The 19235-nt window shown below is 49.6% G+C and overlaps 1 protein-coding gene across 4 annotated transcripts in view; it reads left to right on the top strand.

Annotated features, from left to right (window-relative positions):
* The window catches only part of ryr1b (ryanodine receptor 1b (skeletal)), a 249345-nt gene that overhangs the window by 15509 nt on the left and 214601 nt on the right, over positions 1–19235 (top strand). The gene's annotated exons all lie outside the window — the stretch shown is intronic.

The raw sequence follows: 19235 nt of genomic DNA, 5'->3' as shown, positions 1-19235 counted from the left end.
GACTATTTTAGTGTCCTGACCTGATTATCACTGGCTGAGCCTGGCTCTGGGTGGATGTCTTCAATGTGACATGATCACTGACACACCGTTACTATAGTGGTTCATAGACTTAAATCAATCTGTTATTTTAGGTGGTTCATAGACTTAAAATGATCTGTTACTATAGTGGTTCACAGACTTAAAATGATCTGTTATTTTAGTGGTTCATAGACTTAAAATGATCTGTTACTATAGTGGTTCATAAACTTAAAATGATCTGTTGCTAAAGTGGTTCACAGACTTAAAACAATCTGTTATTTTAGATGGTTCATAGACTTAAAATGATCTGTTATTTTAGTGGTTCACAGACTTAAAATGATCTGTTATTTTAGTGGTTCATAAACTTAAAATGATCTGTTATTTTAGTGGTTCATAAACTTAAAATGATCTGTTACTATAGTGGTTCACAGACTTAAAACGATCTGTTATTTTAGGTGGTTCACAGACTTAAAACGATCTGTTATTTTAGTGGTTCATAGACTTAAAATGATCTGTTATTTTAGTGGTTCATAGACTTAAAATGATCTGTTATTTTAGTGGTTCATAAACTTAAAATGATCTGTTATTTTAGTGGTTCATAGACTTAAAATGATCTGTTATTTTAGTGGTTCATAGACTTAAAATGATCTGTTATTTTAGTGGTTCATAAACTTAAAATTATCTGTTACTATAGTGGTTCACAGACTTAAAATTATCTGTTATTTTAGATGGTTCATAGACTTAAAATGATCTGTTATTTTAGGTGGTTCACAGACTTAAAATGATCTGTTATTTTAGTGGTTCATAGACTTAAAATGATCTGTATGTTCAGCGTAGTTAGGTTACCCGACAGTGCGTAGATCAGTGTATAGATCAGTGTGTAGATCAGTGTGTAGATCAGTGTGTAGATCAGTGTGTAGATCAGTGTGTAGATCAGTGTGTAGATTTTGTAAGTGGCACCGTCAGGTAGGCTATTATATATATTTTTTGTGCTAATTTTGTTGCTTCCAGAATGTTCTGGTGGTTTCAGGGTATGTGGGTGGTGGTGGGGTTCTGCGTGTGCATGTATTTGTGTCCACGTGTGTGAGTTTGTGTGAGTGTGTGTGTGTGTGTGTGTGTGTCTGTGTACAGACAGCGCCCGGTGCATCTGTTGGCATCATTATCTATTTATACCCCAGGAAAGGAGAGCTGAGCCTGTCAAAAAATACATGTTTTATTGTCACATAGGAGGGTTGGGACTGGGAGGGTAGGATTTGGGACTGGGAGGGTAGGATTTGGGACTGGGAGGGTAGGATTTGGGACTGGGAGGGTAGGATTTGGGACTGGGAGGATAGGGACTAGGAGGGTAGGGACTGGGAGGGTAGGATTTGGGACTGGGAGGGTAGGATTTGGGACTGGGAGGGTAGGATTTGGGACTGGGAGGGTAGGATTTGGGACTGGGAGGATAGGATTTGGGACTGGGAGGGTAGGGACTAGGAGGGTAGGGACTGGGAGGATAGGATTTGGGACTGGGAGGGTAGGATTTGGGACTGGGAGGGTAGGGACTAGGAGGGTAGGGACTGGGAGGATAGGATTTGGGACTGGGAGGGTAGGATTTGGGACTGGGAGGGTAGGGACTATGAGGGTAGGGACTAGGAGGGTAGGATTTGGGACTGGGAGGGTAGGATTTGGGACTGGGAGGATAGGATTTGGGACTGGGAGGGTAGGGACTAGGAGGGTAGGGACTGGGAGGATAGGATTTGGGACTGGGAGGGTAGAATTTGGGACTGGGAGGGTAGGGACTAGGAGGGTAGGGACTGGGAGGATAGGATTTGGGACTGGGAGGGTCGGATTTGGGACTGGGAGGGTAGGGACTAGGAGGGTAGGGACTGGGAGGATAGGATTTGGGACTGGGAGGGTAGGATTTGGGACTGGGAGGGTAGGGACTAGGAGGGTAGGGACTAGGAGGGTAGGATTTGGGACTGGGAGGGTAGGATTTGGGACTGGGAGGATAGGATTTTGGACTGGGAGGGTAGGGACTAGGAGGGTAGGGACTGGGAGGATAGGATTTGGGACTGGGAGGGTAGGATTTGGGACTGGGAGGGTAGGGACTAGGAGGGTAGGGACTGGGAGGATAGGATTTGGGACTGGGAGGGTCGGATTTGGGACTGGGAGGGCAGGGACTAGGAGGGTAGGGACTGGGAGGGTAGGGACTATGAGGGTAGGGACTGGGAGGGTAGGGACTATGAGGGTAGGGACTAGGAGGGTAGGGACTGGGAGGGTAGGCACTAGGAGGGTAGGGACTAGGAGGGTAGGGACTAAGAGGGTAGGGACTGGGAGGGTAGGGACTATGAGGGTAGGGACTAGGAGGGTAGGGACTGGGAGGGTAGGGACTAGGAGGGTAGGGACTAGGAGGGTAGGGACTAGGAGTGTAGGGACTAGGAGGGTAGGGACTGGGAGGGTAGGGACTAGGAGGGTAGGGACTGGGAGGGTAGGGACTAGGAGGGTAGGGACTAGGAGGGTAGGGACTAGGAGGGTAGGGACTAGGAGTGTAGGGACTGGGAGGGTAGGGACTAGGAGGGTAGGGACTAGGAGGGTAGGGACTAGGAGGGTAGGGACTGGGAGGGTAGGGACTAGGAGGGTAGGGACTAGGAGGGTAGGGACTGGGAGGGTAGGGACTAGGAGGGTAGGGACTGGGAGGGTAGGGACTAGGACGGTAGGGACTAGGAGGGTAGGGACTGGGAGGGTAGGGACTAGGAGGGTAGGGACTGGGAGGGTAGGGACTAGGAGGGTAGGGACTAGGAGGGTAGGGACTGGGAGGGTAGGGACTAGGAGGGTAGGGACTCGGAGGGTAGGGACTAGGAGGGTAGGGACTGGGAGGGTAGGGACTATGAGGGTAGGGACTAGGAGGGTAGGGACTGGGAGGGTAGGGACTAGGAGGGTAGGGACTAGTAGGATAGGGACTAGGAGGGTAGGGACTGGGAGGGTAGGGACTAGGAGGGTAGGGACTAGGAGGGTAGGGACTAGGAGGGTAGGGACTGGGAGGGTAGGGACTAGGAGGGTAGGGACTGGGAGGGTAGGGACTAGGAGGGTAGGGACTAGGAGGGTAGGGACTAGGAGGGTAGGGACTGGGAGGGTAGGGACTAGGAGGGTAGGGACTAGGAGGGTAGGGACTGGGAGGGTAGGGACTAGGAGGGTAGGGACTGGGAGGGTAGGGACTGGGAGGGTAGGGACTAGGAGGGTAGGGGCTGGGAGGGTAGGGACTAGGAGGGTAGGAACTAGGAGGGTAGGGACTGGGAGGGTAGGGACTAGGAGGGTAGGGACTGGGAGGGTAGGGACTAGGAGGGTAGGGACTAGGAGGGTAGGGACTAGGAGGGTAGGGACTGGGAGGGTAGGGACTATGAGGGTAGGGACTAGGAGGGTAGGGACTGGGAGGGTATGGACTAGGAGGGTAGGGACTAGGAGGGAAGGGACTAGGAGGGTAGGGACTGGGAGTTTAGGGACTAGGAGGGTAGGGACTAGGAGGGTAGGGACTGGGAGGGTAGGGACTAGGAGGGTAGGGACTAGGAGGGTAGGGACTGGGAGGGTAGGGACTAGGAGGGTAGGGACTGGGAGGGTAGGGACTAGGAGGGTAGGGACTAGGAGGGTAGGGACTGGGAGGGTAGGGACTAGGAGGGTAGGGACTAGGAGGGTAGGGACTAGGAGGGTAGGGACTGGGAGGGTAGGGACTAGGAGGGTAGGGACTGGGAGGGTAGGGACTGGGAGGGTAGGGACTAGGAGGGTAGGGACTGGGAGGGTAGGGACTAGGTGGGTAGGAACTATGAGGGTAGGGACTGGGAGGGTAGGATTTGGGACTGGGAGGGTAGGGACTAGGAGGGTAGGGACTATGAGGGTAGGGACTAGGAGGGTAGGGACTGGGAGGGTAGGGACTAGGAGGGTAGGGACTAGGAGGGTAGGGACTAGGAGGGTAGGGACTGGGAGGGTAGGGACTAGGAGGGTAGGGACTAGGAGGGTAGGGACTGGGAGGGTAGGATTTGGGACTGGGAGGGTAGGATTTGGGACTGGGAGGGTAGGGACTAGGACGGTAGGGACTAGGAGGGTAGGGACTAGGAGGGTAGGGACTGGGAGGGTAGGGACTAGGAGGGTAGGGACTGGGAGGGTAGGGACTAGGACGGTAGGGACTAGGAGGGTAGGGACTGGGAGGGTAGGGACTGGGAGGGTAGGGACTAGGAGGGTAGGGACTGGGAGGGTAGGGACTAGGAGGGTAGGGACTGGGAGGGTAGGGACTGGGAGGGTAGGGACTAGGAGGGTAGGGACTGGGAGGGTAGGGACTGGGAGGGTAGGATTTGGGACTGGGAGGGTAGGATTTGGGACTGGGAGGGTAGGGACTAGGAGGGTAGGGACTAGGAGGGTAGGGACTAGGAGGGTAGGGACTGGGAGGGTAGGGACTAGGAGGGTAGGGACTAGGAGGGTAGGGACTAGGAGGGTAGGGACTGGGAGGGTAGGGACTAGGAGGGTAGGGACTAGGAGGGTAGGGACTGGGAGGGTAGGGACTAGGAGGGTAGGGCCTGGGAGGGTAGGGACTAGGAGGGTAGGGACTAACGAGGGTATGAGACAGTTATATGTACCGACATCTGTTGTTTCTCTAAAATCTGCGACCTTCACTTAACGTGCTGAATGATATACAACTGTCCCGTCGATCCTTAGTCATTATAGGATATTGTGTACAGATAGGTGATAAAAACCAATCTATTTCATCCATTTTGAATTCGGCCTGTTACACAACAAAACATGGAATAAATCAAATGGGTACGAAAATACTTTTCTGAAGGCACAGAAAGACAGAGAATTACAGAGACACAGAGAGGCAGAAACACAGAGAGGCAGAGACACAGAGGGGCAGAGAGTTACAGAGAGGCAGAGAGTTACAGAGATACAGAGAGGCAGAGACACAGAGAGGCAGAGAGTTACAGAGACACAGAAAGACAGAGACACAGAGAGGCAGAGACACAGAGAGGCAGAGACACAGAGAGGCAGAGACACAGAAAGACAGAGACACAGAAAGACAGAGAGTTACAGAGACACAGAGAGGCAGAGACACAGAGAGGCAGAGACACAGAGAGGCAGAGACACAGAGAGGCAGAGACACAGAAAGACAGAGAGTTACAGAGACACAGAGAGGCAGAGAGGCAGAGACACAGAGAGTTACAGAGACACAGAGAGGCAGAGACACAGAGAGGCAGAGACACAGAGAGGCAGAGAGTTACAGAGACACAGAGAGGCAGAGAGTTACAGAGACACAGAGAGGCAGAGACACAGAGAGGCAGAGTTACAGAGAGGCAGAGAGGCAGATACACAGAGAGTTACAGAGACACAGAAAGACAGAGAGTTACAGAGACACAGAGAGGCAGAGACACAGAGAGGCAGAGACACAGAGAGGCAGAGACACAGAGAGGCAGAGACACAGAAAGACAGAGACACAGAAAGACAGAGAGTTACAGAGACACAGAGAGGCAGAGACACAGAGAGGCAGAGACACAGAGAGGCAGAGACACAGAAAGACAGAGACACAGAAAGACAGAGAGTTACAGAGACACAGAGAGGCAGAGACACAGAGAGGCAGAGACACAGAGAGGCAGAGACACAGAAAGACAGAGAGTTAAAGAGACACAGAGAGGCAGAGACAGTTCTGTTCCCCCTGCCTAAAAGTTGTCTGTTGCGTTGGGGCTGCTTTCTAGGGACTGACTGACTTGCCATCTATAACCATCTATAACCATCTATGACCATCTATGACCATCTATAATCATCTATAACCATCTATAACCATCTATAACCATCTATAACCATCTATAACCATCTATAACCATCTATAATCATCTATAACCATCTATAACCATCTATAACCATCTATGACCATCTATAACCATCTATAACATCTATGACCATCTATAACCATCTATAACCATCTATAACCATCTATAACCATCTATAACAGGGGTGTCAAACTAATGTTGCCCCGCGGGCTGCAATCAGTTTTCACCGAGGTCCCGAGGGCCGTACTTATACTGTATATATTTGTTATTTCCTTGGCATACAAAACTGCTAAAAAATAGTGTCCTTACTGTGTAGAATTCGTATCAATGACTGTTATCAAGCTGGACAGAGTGTCATTCAGCAGACTCTAGAGGTGCGTTCATTCAGCAGACTCTAGAGGTGCTGTCATTCAGCAGACACTAGAGGTGCGATCATTCAGCAGACTCTAGAACTAGAGATGCGGTCATTCAGCAGACTCTAGAACTAGAGATGTGGTCATTCAGCAGACTCTAGAGGTGCGGTCATTCAGCAGACTCTAGAACTAGAGATGTGGTCATTCAGCAGACTAGAACTAAAGGTGTGGTCATTCAGCAGACTCTAGAACTCGAGGTGCGGTCATTCAGCAGACTCTAGAGGTGCGGTCATTCAGCAGACTCTAGAACTAGTGATGTGGTCATTCAGCAGACTAGAACTAGAGGTGTGGTCATTCAGCAGACTCTAGAACTCGAGGTGCAGTCATTCAACAGACTCTAGAACTAGAGGTGTGGTCATTCAGCAGACTCTAGAACTAGAGGTGCGGTCATTCAGCAGACTCTACAGGTGCGTTCATTCAGCAGACTCTAGAGGTACTTTCATTCAGCAGACTCTAGAGGTGCGATCATCCAGCAGACTCTAGAACTAGATATGCGTTCATCAGCGGACTCTAGAACTAGTGATGCGGTCATTCAGCAGACTCTAGAACTAGAGGTGCGTTCATTCAGCAGACTATAGAGGTGAGGTCATTCAGCAGACTCTAGAGGTGCGTTCATTCAGCAGACTCTAGAGGTGTGGTCATTCAGCAGACTCTAGAGGTGCGGTCATTCAGACTCTAGAGGTGCGGTCATTCAGCAGACTCTAGAGGTGCTGTCATTCAGCAGACTCTAGAGGTGCTGTCATTCAGCAGACTCTAGAACTAGAGATATGGTCATTCAGCAGACTCTAGAACTAGAGATGTGGTCATTCAGCAGACTAGAACTAGAGGTGTGGTCATTCAGCAGACTCTAGAACTAGAGGTGCGTTCATTCAGCAGACTCTAGAGGTGCGATCATTCAGCAGACTCTAGAGGTGCGGTCATTCAGCAGACTCTAGAGGTGCTGTCATTCAGCAGACTCTAGAGGTGCTGTCATTCAGCAGACTAGAGGTGCGATCATTCAGCAGACTCTAGAACTAGAGATATGGTCATTCAGCAGACTCTAGAGGTGCGGTCATTCAGCAGACTCTAGAACTAGAGATGTGGTCATTCAGCAGACTAGAACTAGAGATGTGGTCATTCAGCAGACTAGAACTAGAGGTGTGGTCATTCAGCAGACTCTAGAACTAGAGGTGCGGTCATTCAGCAGACTCTAGAGGTGCTGTCATTCAGCAGACTCTAGAGGTGCTGTCATTCAGCAGACTAGAGGTGCGATCATTCAGCAGACTCTAGAACTAGAGATATGGTCATTCAGCAGACTCTAGAGGTGCGGTCATTCAGCAGACTCTAGAACTAGAGATATGGTCATTCAGCAGACTCTAGAGGTGCGGTCATTCAGCAGACTCTAGAACTAGAGGTGTGGTCATTCAGCAGACTCTAGAACTCGAGGTGCGGTCATTCAGCAGACTCTAGAGGTGCGGTCATTCAGCAGACTCTAGAACTAGAGATGTGGTCATTCAGCAGACTCTAGAGGTGTGGTCATTCAGCAGACTCTAGAGGTGCGGTCATTCAGCAGACTCTAGAGGTGCGTTAACTCAGCAGACTCTACAGGTGCGTTCATTCAGCAGACTCTAGAGGTACTTTCATTCAGCAGACTCTAGAGGTGCGATCATCCAGCAGACTCTAGAACTAGATATGCGTTCATCAGCGGACTCTAGAACTAGTGATGCGGTCATTCAGCAGACTCTAGAACTAGAGGTGCGTTCATTCAGCAGACTATAGAGGTGAGGTCATTCAGCAGACTCTAGAGGTGCGTTCATTCAGCAGACTCTAGAGGTGTGGTCATTCAGCAGACTCTAGAGGTGCGGTCATTCAGACTCTAGAGGTGCGGTCATTCAGCAGACTCTAGAGGTGCTGTCATTCAGCAGACTCTAGAGGTGCTGTCATTCAGCAGATTAGAGGTGCGATCATTCAGCAGACTCTAGAACTAGAGATATGGTCATTCAGCAGACTCTAGAACTAGAGATGTGGTCATTCAGCAGACTAGAACTAGAGGTGTGGTCATTCAGCAGACTCTAGAACTAGAGGTGCGTTCATTCAGCAGACTCTAGAGGTGCGATCATTCAGCAGACTCTAGAGGTGCGGTCATTCAGCAGACTCTAGAGGTGCTGTCATTCAGCAGACTCTAGAGGTGCTGTCATTCAGCAGACTAGAGGTGCGATCATTCAGCAGACTCTAGAACTAGAGATATGGTCATTCAGCAGACTCTAGAGGTGCGGTCATTCAGCAGACTCTAGAACTAGAGATGTGGTCATTCAGCAGACTAGAACTAGAGATGTGGTCATTCAGCAGACTAGAACTAGAGGTGTGGTCATTCAGCAGACTCTAGAACTAGAGGTGCGGTCATTCAGCAGACTCTAGAGGTGCTGTCATTCAGCAGACTCTAGAGGTGCTGTCATTCAGCAGACTAGAGGTGCGATCATTCAGCAGACTCTAGAACTAGAGATATGGTCATTCAGCAGACTCTAGAGGTGCGGTCATTCAGCAGACTCTAGAACTAGAGATATGGTCATTCAGCAGACTCTAGAGGTGCGGTCATTCAGCAGACTCTAGAACTAGAGGTGTGGTCATTCAGCAGACTCTAGAACTCGAGGTGCGGTCATTCAGCAGACTCTAGAGGTGCGGTCATTCAGCAGACTCTAGAACTAGAGATGTGGTCATTCAGCAGACTCTAGAGGTGTGGTCATTCAGCAGACTCTAGAGGTGCGGTCATTCAGCAGACTCTAGAGGTGCGTTAACTCAGCAGACTCTAGAGGTGCGGTCATTCAGCAGACTCTAGAGGTGCGTTCATTCAGCAGACTCTAGAGGTGCTGTCATTCAGCAGACTCTAGAGGTGCTGTCATTCAGCAGACTCTAGAGGTGCTGTCATTCAGCAGACTCTAGAGGTGCGGTCATTCAGCAGACTAGAGGTGCGATCATTCAGCAGACTCTAGAACTAGAGGTGCGGTCATTCAGCAGACTCTAGAACTAGAGATATGGTCATTCAGCAGACTCTAGAGGTGCGGTCATTCAGCAGACTCTAGAACTAGAGATGTGGTCATTCAGCAGACTAGAACTAGAGGTGTGGTCATTCAGCAGACTCTAGAACTAGAGGTGCAGTCATTCAGCAGACTCTAGAGGTGCTGTCATTCAGCAGACTATAGAACTAGAGGTGCTGTCATTCAGCAGACTCTAGAGGTGCTGTCATTCCGCAGACTCTAGAACTCGAGGTGCTGTCATTCCGCAGACTCTAGAACTAGAGGTGCGTTCATTCAGCAGACTCTAGAGGTGCGATCATTCAGCAGACTCTAGAACTAGAGATGCGGTCATTCAGCAGACTCTAGAGGTGCTGTCATTCAGCAGACTGTAGAGGTGTGGTCATTCAGCAGACTCTAGAACTATAGGTGTGGTCACTCAGCAGACTCTAGAACGCAAGGTTCGGTCATTCAGCAGACTCTAGAACTAGAGATGCGGTCATTCAGCAGACTCTAGAGGTGCTGTCATTCAGCAGACTCTAGATATGTGGTCATTCAGCAGACTCTAGAACTTTAGGTGCGGTCATTCAGCAGACTCTAGAACTAGAGGTGTGGTCATTCAGCAGACTCTAGAACTAGAGCTGTGGTCATTCAGCAGACTCTAGAACTCGAGGTGCGGTCATTCAGCAGACTCTTGAACTAGAGGTGTGGTCATTCAGCAGACTCTAGAGGTGCGTTCATTCAGCAGACTCTAGAGGTTTGGTCATTCAGCAGACTCTAGAGGTGCGGTCATTCAGCAGACTCTAGAGGTGCATTCATTCAGCAGACTCTAGAGGTGTGGTCATTCAGCAGACTAGATGTGCGGTCATTCAGCAGACTCTAGAGGTGCTGTCATTAAGAAGACTCTAGAGGTGCGATCATTCAGCAGACTCTAGAGGTGCGATCATTCAGCAGACTCTAGAACCAGAGGTGCTGTCATTCAGCAGACTCTAGAACTAGAGGTTTGGTCATTCAGCAGACTCTAGAACAGAGGTGCGTTCATTCAGCAGACTCTAGAGGTGCGGTCATTCAGCAGACTCTAGAGGTGCTGTCATTCAGCAGACACTAGAGGTGCGATCATTCAGCAGACTCTAGAGGTGCGGTCATTCAGCAGACTCTAGAGGAGCGATCATTCAGCAGACTCTAGAACTAGAGATGTGGTCATTCAGCAGACTCTAGAACTAGAGGTGTGGTCACTCAGCAGACTCTAGAACTTGAGGTTCGGTCATTCAGCAGACTCTAGAGGTGCGGTCATTCAGCAGACCCCAGAACTAGAGATGTGGTCATTCAGCAGACTAGAACTAGAGGTGTGGTCATTTTGCAGACTCTAGAACTCGAGGTGCGGTCATTCAGCAGACTCTAGAGGTGCGGTCATTCAGCAGACTCTAGAACTAGAGATGTGGTCATTCAGCAGACTCTAGAGGTGTGGTCATTCAGCAGACTCTAGAGGTGCGGTCATTCAGCAGACTCTAGAGGTGCGTTAACTCAGCAGACTCTAGAGGTGCGGTCATTCAGCAGACTCTAGAGGTGCGTTCATTCAGCAGACTCTAGAGGTGCTGTCATTCAGCAGACTCTAGAGGTGCTGTCATTCAGCAGACTCTAGAGGTGCTGTCATTCAGCAGACTCTAGAGGTGCGGTCATTCAGCAGACTAGAGGTGCGATCATTCAGCAGACTCTAGAACTAGAGGTGCGGTCATTCAGCAGACTCTAGAACTAGAGATATGGTCATTCAGCAGACTCTAGAGGTGCGGTCATTCAGCAGACTCTAGAACTAGAGATGTGGTCATTCAGCAGACTAGAACTAGAGGTGTGGTCATTCAGCAGACTCTAGAACTAGAGGTGCAGTCATTCAGCAGACTCTAGAGGTGCTGTCATTCAGCAGACTATAGAACTAGAGGTGCTGTCATTCAGCAGACTCTAGAGGTGCTGTCATTCCGCAGACTCTAGAACTCGAGGTGCTGTCATTCCGCAGACTCTAGAACTAGAGGTGCGTTCATTCAGCAGACTCTAGAGGTGCGATCATTCAGCAGACTCTAGAACTAGAGATGCGGTCATTCAGCAGACTCTAGAGGTGCTGTCATTCAGCAGACTGTAGAGGTGTGGTCATTCAGCAGACTCTAGAACTATAGGTGTGGTCATTCAGCAGACTCTACAACTAGAGGTGTGGTCACTCAGCAGACTCTAGAACGCAAGGTTCGGTCATTCAGCAGACTCTAGATGTGCGGTCATTCAGCAGACTCTAGAACTAGAGATGCGGTCATTCAGCAGACTCTAGAGGTGCTGTCATTCAGCAGACTCTAGATATGTGGTCATTCAGCAGACTCTAGAACTTTAGGTGCGGTCATTCAGCAGACTCTAGAACTAGAGGTGTGGTCATTCAGCAGACTCTAGAACTAGAGCTGTGGTCATTCAGCAGACTCTAGAACTCGAGGTGCGGTCATTCAGCAGACTCTTGAACTAGAGGTGTGGTCATTCAGCAGACTCTAGAGGTGCGTTCATTCAGCAGACTCTAGAGGTTTGGTCATTCAGCAGACTCTAGAGGTGCGGTCATTCAGCAGACTCTAGAGGTGCATTCATTCAGCAGACTCTAGAGGTGTGGTCATTCAGCAGACTAGATGTGCGGTCATTCAGCAGACTCTAGAGGTGCTGTCATTAAGAAGACTCTAGAGGTGCGATCATTCAGCAGACTCTAGAGGTGCGATCATTCAGCAGACTCTAGAACCAGAGGTGCTGTCATTCAGCAGACTCTAGAACTAGAGGTTTGGTCATTCAGCAGACTCTAGAACAGAGGTGCGTTCATTCAGCAGACTCTAGAGGTGCGGTCATTCAGCAGACTCTAGAGGTGCTGTCATTCAGCAGACACTAGAGGTGCGATCATTCAGCAGACTCTAGAGGTGCGGTCATTCAGCAGACTCTAGAGGAGCGATCATTCAGCAGACTCTAGAACTAGAGATGTGGTCATTCAGCAGACTCTAGAACTAGAGGTGTGGTCACTCAGCAGACTCTAGAACTTGAGGTTCGGTCATTCAGCAGACTCTAGAGGTGCGGTCATTCAGCAGACCCTAGAACTAGAGGTGTGGTCATTCAGCAGACTCTAGAGGTGCGTTCATTCAGCAGACTCTAGAGGTGCTGTCATTCAGCAGACTCTAGAGGTGCGTTCATTCAGCAGACTCTAGAGGTGTGGTCATTCAGCAGACTCTAGAACTAGAGGTGTGGTCATTCAGCAGACTCTAGAACTAGAGGTGTGGTCACTCAGCAGACTCTAGAACTCGAGGTTTGGTCATTCAGCAGACTCTAGAGGTGCGGTCATTCAGCAGACTCTAGAAGTGTGGTCATTCAGCAGACTCTAGAGGTGCGGTCATTCAGCAGACTCTAGAGGTTCGGTCATTCAGCAGACTCTAGAGGTGCGTTCATTCAGCAGACTCTAGAGGTGTGGTCATTCAGCAGACTAGATGTGTGGTCATTCAGCAGACTCTAGAGGTGCTGTCATTCAGCAGACTCTAGAGGTGCGATCTTTCAGCAGACTCTAGAGGTGCGGTCATTCAGCAGACTCTAGAGGAGCGATCATTCAGCAGACTCTAGAACTAGAGATGTTGTCACTCAGCAGACTCTAGAACTTGAGGTTCGGTCATTCAGCAGACTCTAGAGGTGCGGTCATTCAGCAGACCCTAGAACTAGAGATGTTGTCACTCAGCAGACTCTAGAACTTGAGGTTCGGTCATTCAGCAGACTCTAGAGGTGCGGTCATTCAGCAGACCCTAGAACTAGAGGTGTGGTCATTCAGCAGACTCTAGAGGTGCGTTCATTCAGCAGACTCTAGAGGTGCTGTCATTCAGCAGACTCTAGAGGTGCGTTCATTCAGCAGACTCTAGAGGTGTGGTCATTCAGCAGACTCTAGAACTAGAGGTGTGGTCATTCAGCAGACTCTAGAACTAGAGGTGTGGTCACTCAGCAGACTCTAGAACTCGAGGTTTGGTCATTCAGCAGACTCTAGAGGTGCGGTCATTCAGCAGACTCTAGAAGTGTGGTCATTCAGCAGACTCTAGAGGTGCGGTCATTCAGCAGACTCTAGAGGTTCGGTCATTCAGCAGACTCTAGAGGTGCGTTCATTCAGCAGACTCTAGAGGTGTGGTCATTCAGCAGACTAGATGTGTGGTCATTCAGCAGACTCTAGAGGTGCTGTCATTCAGCAGACTCTAGAGGTGCGATCTTTCAGCAGACTCTAGAGGTGCGGTCATTCAGCAGACTCTAGAGGAGCGATCATTCAGCAGACTCTAGAACTAGAGATGTTGTCACTCAGCAGACTCTAGAACTTGAGGTTCGGTCATTCAGCAGACTCTAGAGGTGCGGTCATTCAGCAGACCCTAGAACTAGAGGTGTGGTCATTCAGCAGACTCTAGAGGTGCGTTCATTCAGCAGACTCTAGAGGTGCTGTCATTCAGCAGACTCTAGAGGTGTGGTCATTCAGCAGACTCTAGAACTAGAGGTGTGGTCATTCAGCAGACTCTAGAACTAGAGGTGTGGTCACTCAGCAGACTCTAGACCTCGAGGTTTGGTCATTCAGCAGACTCTAGAGGTGCGGTCATTCAGCAGACTCTAGAAGTGTGGTCATTCAGCAGACTCTAGAGGTGCGGTCATTCAGCAGACTCTAGAGGTTCGGTCATTCAGCAGACTCTAGAGGTGCGTTCATTCAGCAGACTCTAGAGGTGTGGTCATTCAGCAGACTAGATGTGCGGTCATTCAGCAGACTCTAGAGGTGCTGTCATTCAGCAGACTCTAGAGGTGCGATCTTTCAGCAGACTCTAGAGGTGCGATCATTCAGCAGACTCTAGAACTAGAGGTGTGGTCATTCAGCAGACTCTAGAAGTGTGGTCATTCAGCAGACTCTAGAGGTGCGGTCATTCAGCAGACTCTAGAGGTTCGGTCATTCAGCAGACTCTAGAGGTGCGTTCATTCAGCAGACTCTAGAGGTGTGGTCATTCAGCAGACTAGATGTGTGGTCATTCAGCAGACTCTAGAGGTGCTGTCATTCAGCAGACTCTAGAGGTGCGATCTTTCAGCAGACTCTAGAGGTGCGGTCATTCAGCAGACTCTAGAGGAGCGATCATTCAGCAGACTCTAGAACTAGAGATGTTGTCACTCAGCAGACTCTAGAACTTGAGGTTCGGTCATTCAGCAGACTCTAGAGGTGCGGTCATTCAGCAGACCCTAGAACTAGAGGTGTGGTCATTCAGCAGACTCTAGAGGTGCGTTCATTCAGCAGACTCTAGAGGTGCTGTCATTCAGCAGACTCTAGAGGTGTGGTCATTCAGCAGACTCTAGAACTAGAGGTGTGGTCATTCAGCAGACTCTAGAACTAGAGGTGTGGTCACTCAGCAGACTCTAGACCTCGAGGTTTGGTCATTCAGCAGACTCTAGAGGTGCGGTCATTCAGCAGACTCTAGAAGTGTGGTCATTCAGCAGACTCTAGAGGTGCGGTCATTCAGCAGACTCTAGAGGTTCGGTCATTCAGCAGACTCTAGAGGTGCGTTCATTCAGCAGACTCTAGAGGTGTGGTCATTCAGCAGACTAGATGTGCGGTCATTCAGCAGACTCTAGAGGTGCTGTCATTCAGCAGACTCTAGAGGTGCGATCTTTCAGCAGACTCTAGAGGTGCGATCATTCAGCAGACTCTAGAACTAGAGGTGCTGTCATTCAGCAGACTCTAGAACTAGAGGTGTGGTCATTCAGCAGACTCTAGAACAGAGGTGCGTTCATTCAGCAGACTCTAGAGGTGCGGTGATTCAGCAGACTCTAAAGGTGCTGTCATTCAGCAAACTCTAGAGGTGCGGTCATTCAGCAGACTCTAGAACTAGAGATGCGGTCATTCAGCAGACTCTAGAGGTGCTGTCATTCAGCAGACTCTAGATATGTGGTCATTCAGCAGACTCTAGACCTTTAGGTGCGGTCATTCAGCAGACTCTAGAACTAGAGGTGTGGTTATTCAGCAGACTCTAGAACTAGAGCTGTGGTCATTCAGCAGACTCTAGAACTCGAGGTGCGGTCATTCAGCAGACTCTTGAACTAGAGGTGTGGTCATTCAGCAGACTCTAGAGGTGCGTTCATTCAGCAGACTCTAGAGGTTTGGTCATTCAGCAGACTCTAGAGGTGCGGTCATTCAGCAGACTCTAGAGGTGCATTCATTCAGCAGACTCTAGAGGTGTGGTCATTCAGCAGACTAGATGTTCGGTCATTCAGCAGACTCTAGAGGTGCTGTCATTAAGCAGACTCTAGAGGTGCGATTATTCAGCAGACTCTAGAGGTGCGATCATTCAGCAGACTCTAGAACTAGAGGTGCTGTCATTCAGCAGACTCTAGAACTAGAGGTGTGGTCATTCAGCAGACTCTAGAACTAGAGGTGTGGTCACTCAGCAGACTCTAGACCTCGAGGTTTGGTCATTCAGCAGACTCTAGAGGTGCGGTCATTCAGCAGACTCTAGAAGTGTGGTCATTCAGCAGACTCTAGAGGTGCGGTCATTCAGCAGACTCTAGAGGTTCGGTCATTCAGCAGACTCTAGAGGTGCGTTCATTCAGCAGACTCTAGAGGTGTGGTCATTCAGCAGACTAGATGTGCGGTCATTCAGCAGACTCTAGAGGTGCTGTCATTCAGCAGACTCTAGAGGTGCGATCTTTCAGCAGACTCTAGAGGTGCGATCATTCAGCAGACTCTAGAACTAGAGGTGCTGTCATTCAGCAGACTCTAGAACTAGAGGTGTGGTCATTCAGCAGACTCTAGAACAGAGGTGCGTTCATTCAGCAGACTCTAGAGGTGCGGTGATTCAGCAGACTCTAGAGGTGCTGTCATTCAGCAAACTCTAGAGGTGCGGTCATTCAGCAGACTCTAGAACTAGAGATGCGGTCATTCAGCAGACTCTAGAGGTGCTGTCATTCAGCAGACTCTAGATATGTGGTCATTCAGCAGACTCTAGACCTTTAGGTGCGGTCATTCAGCAGACTCTAGAACTAGAGGTGTGGTTATTCAGCAGACTCTAGAACTAGAGCTGTGGTCATTCAGCAGACTCTAGAACTCGAGGTGCGGTCATTCAGCAGACTCTTGAACTAGAGGTGTGGTCATTCAGCAGACTCTAGAGGTGCGTTCATTCAGCAGACTCTAGAGGTTTGGTCATTCAGCAGACTCTAGAGGTGCGGTCATTCAGCAGACTCTAGAGGTGCATTCATTCAGCAGACTCTAGAGGTGTGGTCATTCAGCAGACTAGATGTTCGGTCATTCAGCAGACTCTAGAGGTGCTGTCATTAAGCAGACTCTAGAGGTGCGATTATTCAGCAGACTCTAGAGGTGCGATCATTCAGCAGACTCTAGAACTAGAGGTGCTGTCATTCAGCAGACTCTAGAACTAGAGGTGTGGTCATTCAGCAGACTCTAGAACTAGAGGTGCGTTCATTCAGCAGACTCTAGAGGTGCGGTCATTCAGCAGACTCTAGAGGTGCTGTCATTCAGCAGACTCTAGAGGTGCGATCATTCAGCAGACTCTAGAGGTGCGGTCATTCAGCAGACTCTAGAGGAGCGATCATTCAGCAGACTCTAGAACTAGAGATGTGGTCATTCAGCAGACTCTAGAACTAGAGGTGTTGTCATTCAGCAGACTCTAGAACTAGAGGTGTGGTCACTCAGCAGACTCTAGAACTCGAGGTTTGGTCATTCAGCAGACTCTAGAGGTGCGGTCATTCAGCAGACTCTAGAGGTGTGTTCATTCAGCAGACTCTAGAAGTGTGGTCATTCAGCAGACTCTAGAGGTGCGGTCATTCAGCAGACTCTAGAGGTTCGGTCATTCAGCAGACTCTAGAGGTGCGTTCATTCAGCAGACTCTAGAGGTGTGGTCATTCAGCAGACTAGATGTGCGGTCATTCAGCAGACTCTAGAACTAGAGATGTGGTCATTCAGCAGACTAGATGTGCGGTCATTCAGCAGACTCTAGAACTAGAGATGTGGTCATTCAGCAGACTCTAGAACTAAAGGTGTGGTCATTCAGCAGACTCTAGAACAGAGGTGCGTTCATTCAGCAGACTAGAGGTGCGGTCATTCAGCAGACTCTAGAGGTGCTGTCATTCACCAGACTCTAGAGGTGCGATCATTCAGCAGACTCTAGAGGTGCGGTCATTCAGCAGACTCTAGAGGAGCGATCATTCAGCAGACTCTAGAACTAGAGATGTGGTCATTCAGTAGACTCTAGAACTAGAGGTGTGGTCACTCAGCAGACTCTAGAACTCGAGGTTCGGTCATTCAGCAGACTCTAAAGGTGCGGTCATTCAGCAGACCCTAGAACTAGAGGTGTGGTCATTCAGCAGACTCTAGAGGTGCGTTCATTCAGCAGACTCTAGAGGTGCTGTCATTCAGCAGACTCTAGAGGTGTGGTCATTCAGCAGACTCTAGAACTAGAGGTGTGGTCATTCAGCAGACTCTAGAACTAGAGGTGTGGTCACTCAGCAGACTCTAGACCTCGAGGTTTGGTCATTCAGCAGACTCTAGAGGTGCGGTCATTCAGCAGACTCTAGAAGTGTGGTCATTCAGCAGACTCTAGAGGTGCGGTCATTCAGCAGACTCTAGAGGTTCGGTCATTCAGCAGACTCTAGAGGTGCGTTCATTCAGCAGACTCTAGAGGTGTGGTCATTCAGCAGACTAGATGTGCGGTCATTCAGCAGACTCTAGAGGTGCTGTCATTCAGCAGACTCTAGAGGTGCGATCTTTCAGCAGACTCTAGAGGTGCGATCATTCAGCAGACTCTAGAACTAGAGGTGCTGTCATTCAGCAGACTCTAGAACTAGAGGTGTGGTCATTCAGCAGACTCTAGAACAGAGGTGCGTTCATTCAGCAGACTCTAGAGGTGCGGTGATTCAGCAGACTCTAGAGGTGCTGTCATTCAGCAAACTCTAGAGGTGCGGTCATTCAGCAGACTCTAGAACTAGAGATGCGGTCATTCAGCAGACTCTAGAGGTGCTGTCATTCAGCAGACTCTAGATATGTGGTCATTCAGCAGACTCTAGACCTTTAGGTGCGGTCATTCAGCAGACTCTAGAACTAGAGGTGTGGTTATTCAGCAGACTCTAGAACTAGAGCTGTGGTCATTCAGCAGACTCTAGAACTCGAGGTGCGGTCATTCAGCAGACTCTTGAACTAGAGGTGTGGTCATTCAGCAGACTCTAGAGGTGCGTTCATTCAGCAGACTCTAGAGGTTTGGTCATTCAGCAGACTCTAGAGGTGCGGTCATTCAGCAGACTCTAGAGGTGCATTCATTCAGCAGACTCTAGAGGTGTGGTCATTCAGCAGACTAGATGTTCGGTCATTCAGCAGACTCTAGAGGTGCTGTCATTAAGCAGACTCTAGAGGTGCGATTATTCAGCAGACTCTAGAGGTGCGATCATTCAGCAGACTCTAGAACTAGAGGTGCTGTCATTCAGCAGACTCTAGAACTAGAGGTGTGGTCATTCAGCAGACTCTAGAACTAGAGGTGCGTTCATTCAGCAGACTCTAGAGGTGCGGTCATTCAGCAGACTCTAGAGGTGCTGTCATTCAGCAGACTCTAGAGGTGCCATCATTCAGCAGACTCTAGAGGTGCGGTCATTCAGCAGACTCTAGAGGAGCGATCATTCAGCAGACTCTAGAACTAGAGATGTGGTCATTCAGCAGACTCTAGAACTAGAGGTGTTGTCATTCAGCAGACTCTAGAACTAGAGGTGTGGTCACTCAGCAGACTCTAGAACTCGAGGTTTGGTCATTCAGCAGACTCTAGAGGTGCGGTCATTCAGCAGACTCTAGAGGTGTGTTCATTCAGCAGACTCTAGAAGTGTGGTCATTCAGCAGACTCTAGAGGTGCGGTCATTCAGCAGACTCTAGAGGTTCGGTCATTCAGCAGACTCTAGAGGTGCGTTCATTCAGCAGACTCTAGAGGTGTGGTCATTCAGCAGACTAGATGTGCGGTCATTCA

Source organism: Oncorhynchus mykiss, chromosome 24 (genome assembly GCF_057628025.1).
Source record: "Oncorhynchus mykiss isolate SJ-2025 chromosome 24, ASM5762802v1, whole genome shotgun sequence".
Classification (NCBI taxonomy): Eukaryota; Metazoa; Chordata; class Actinopteri; order Salmoniformes; family Salmonidae; genus Oncorhynchus; species Oncorhynchus mykiss.
This window is presented reverse-complemented; position numbering and strand designations above follow the sequence as displayed.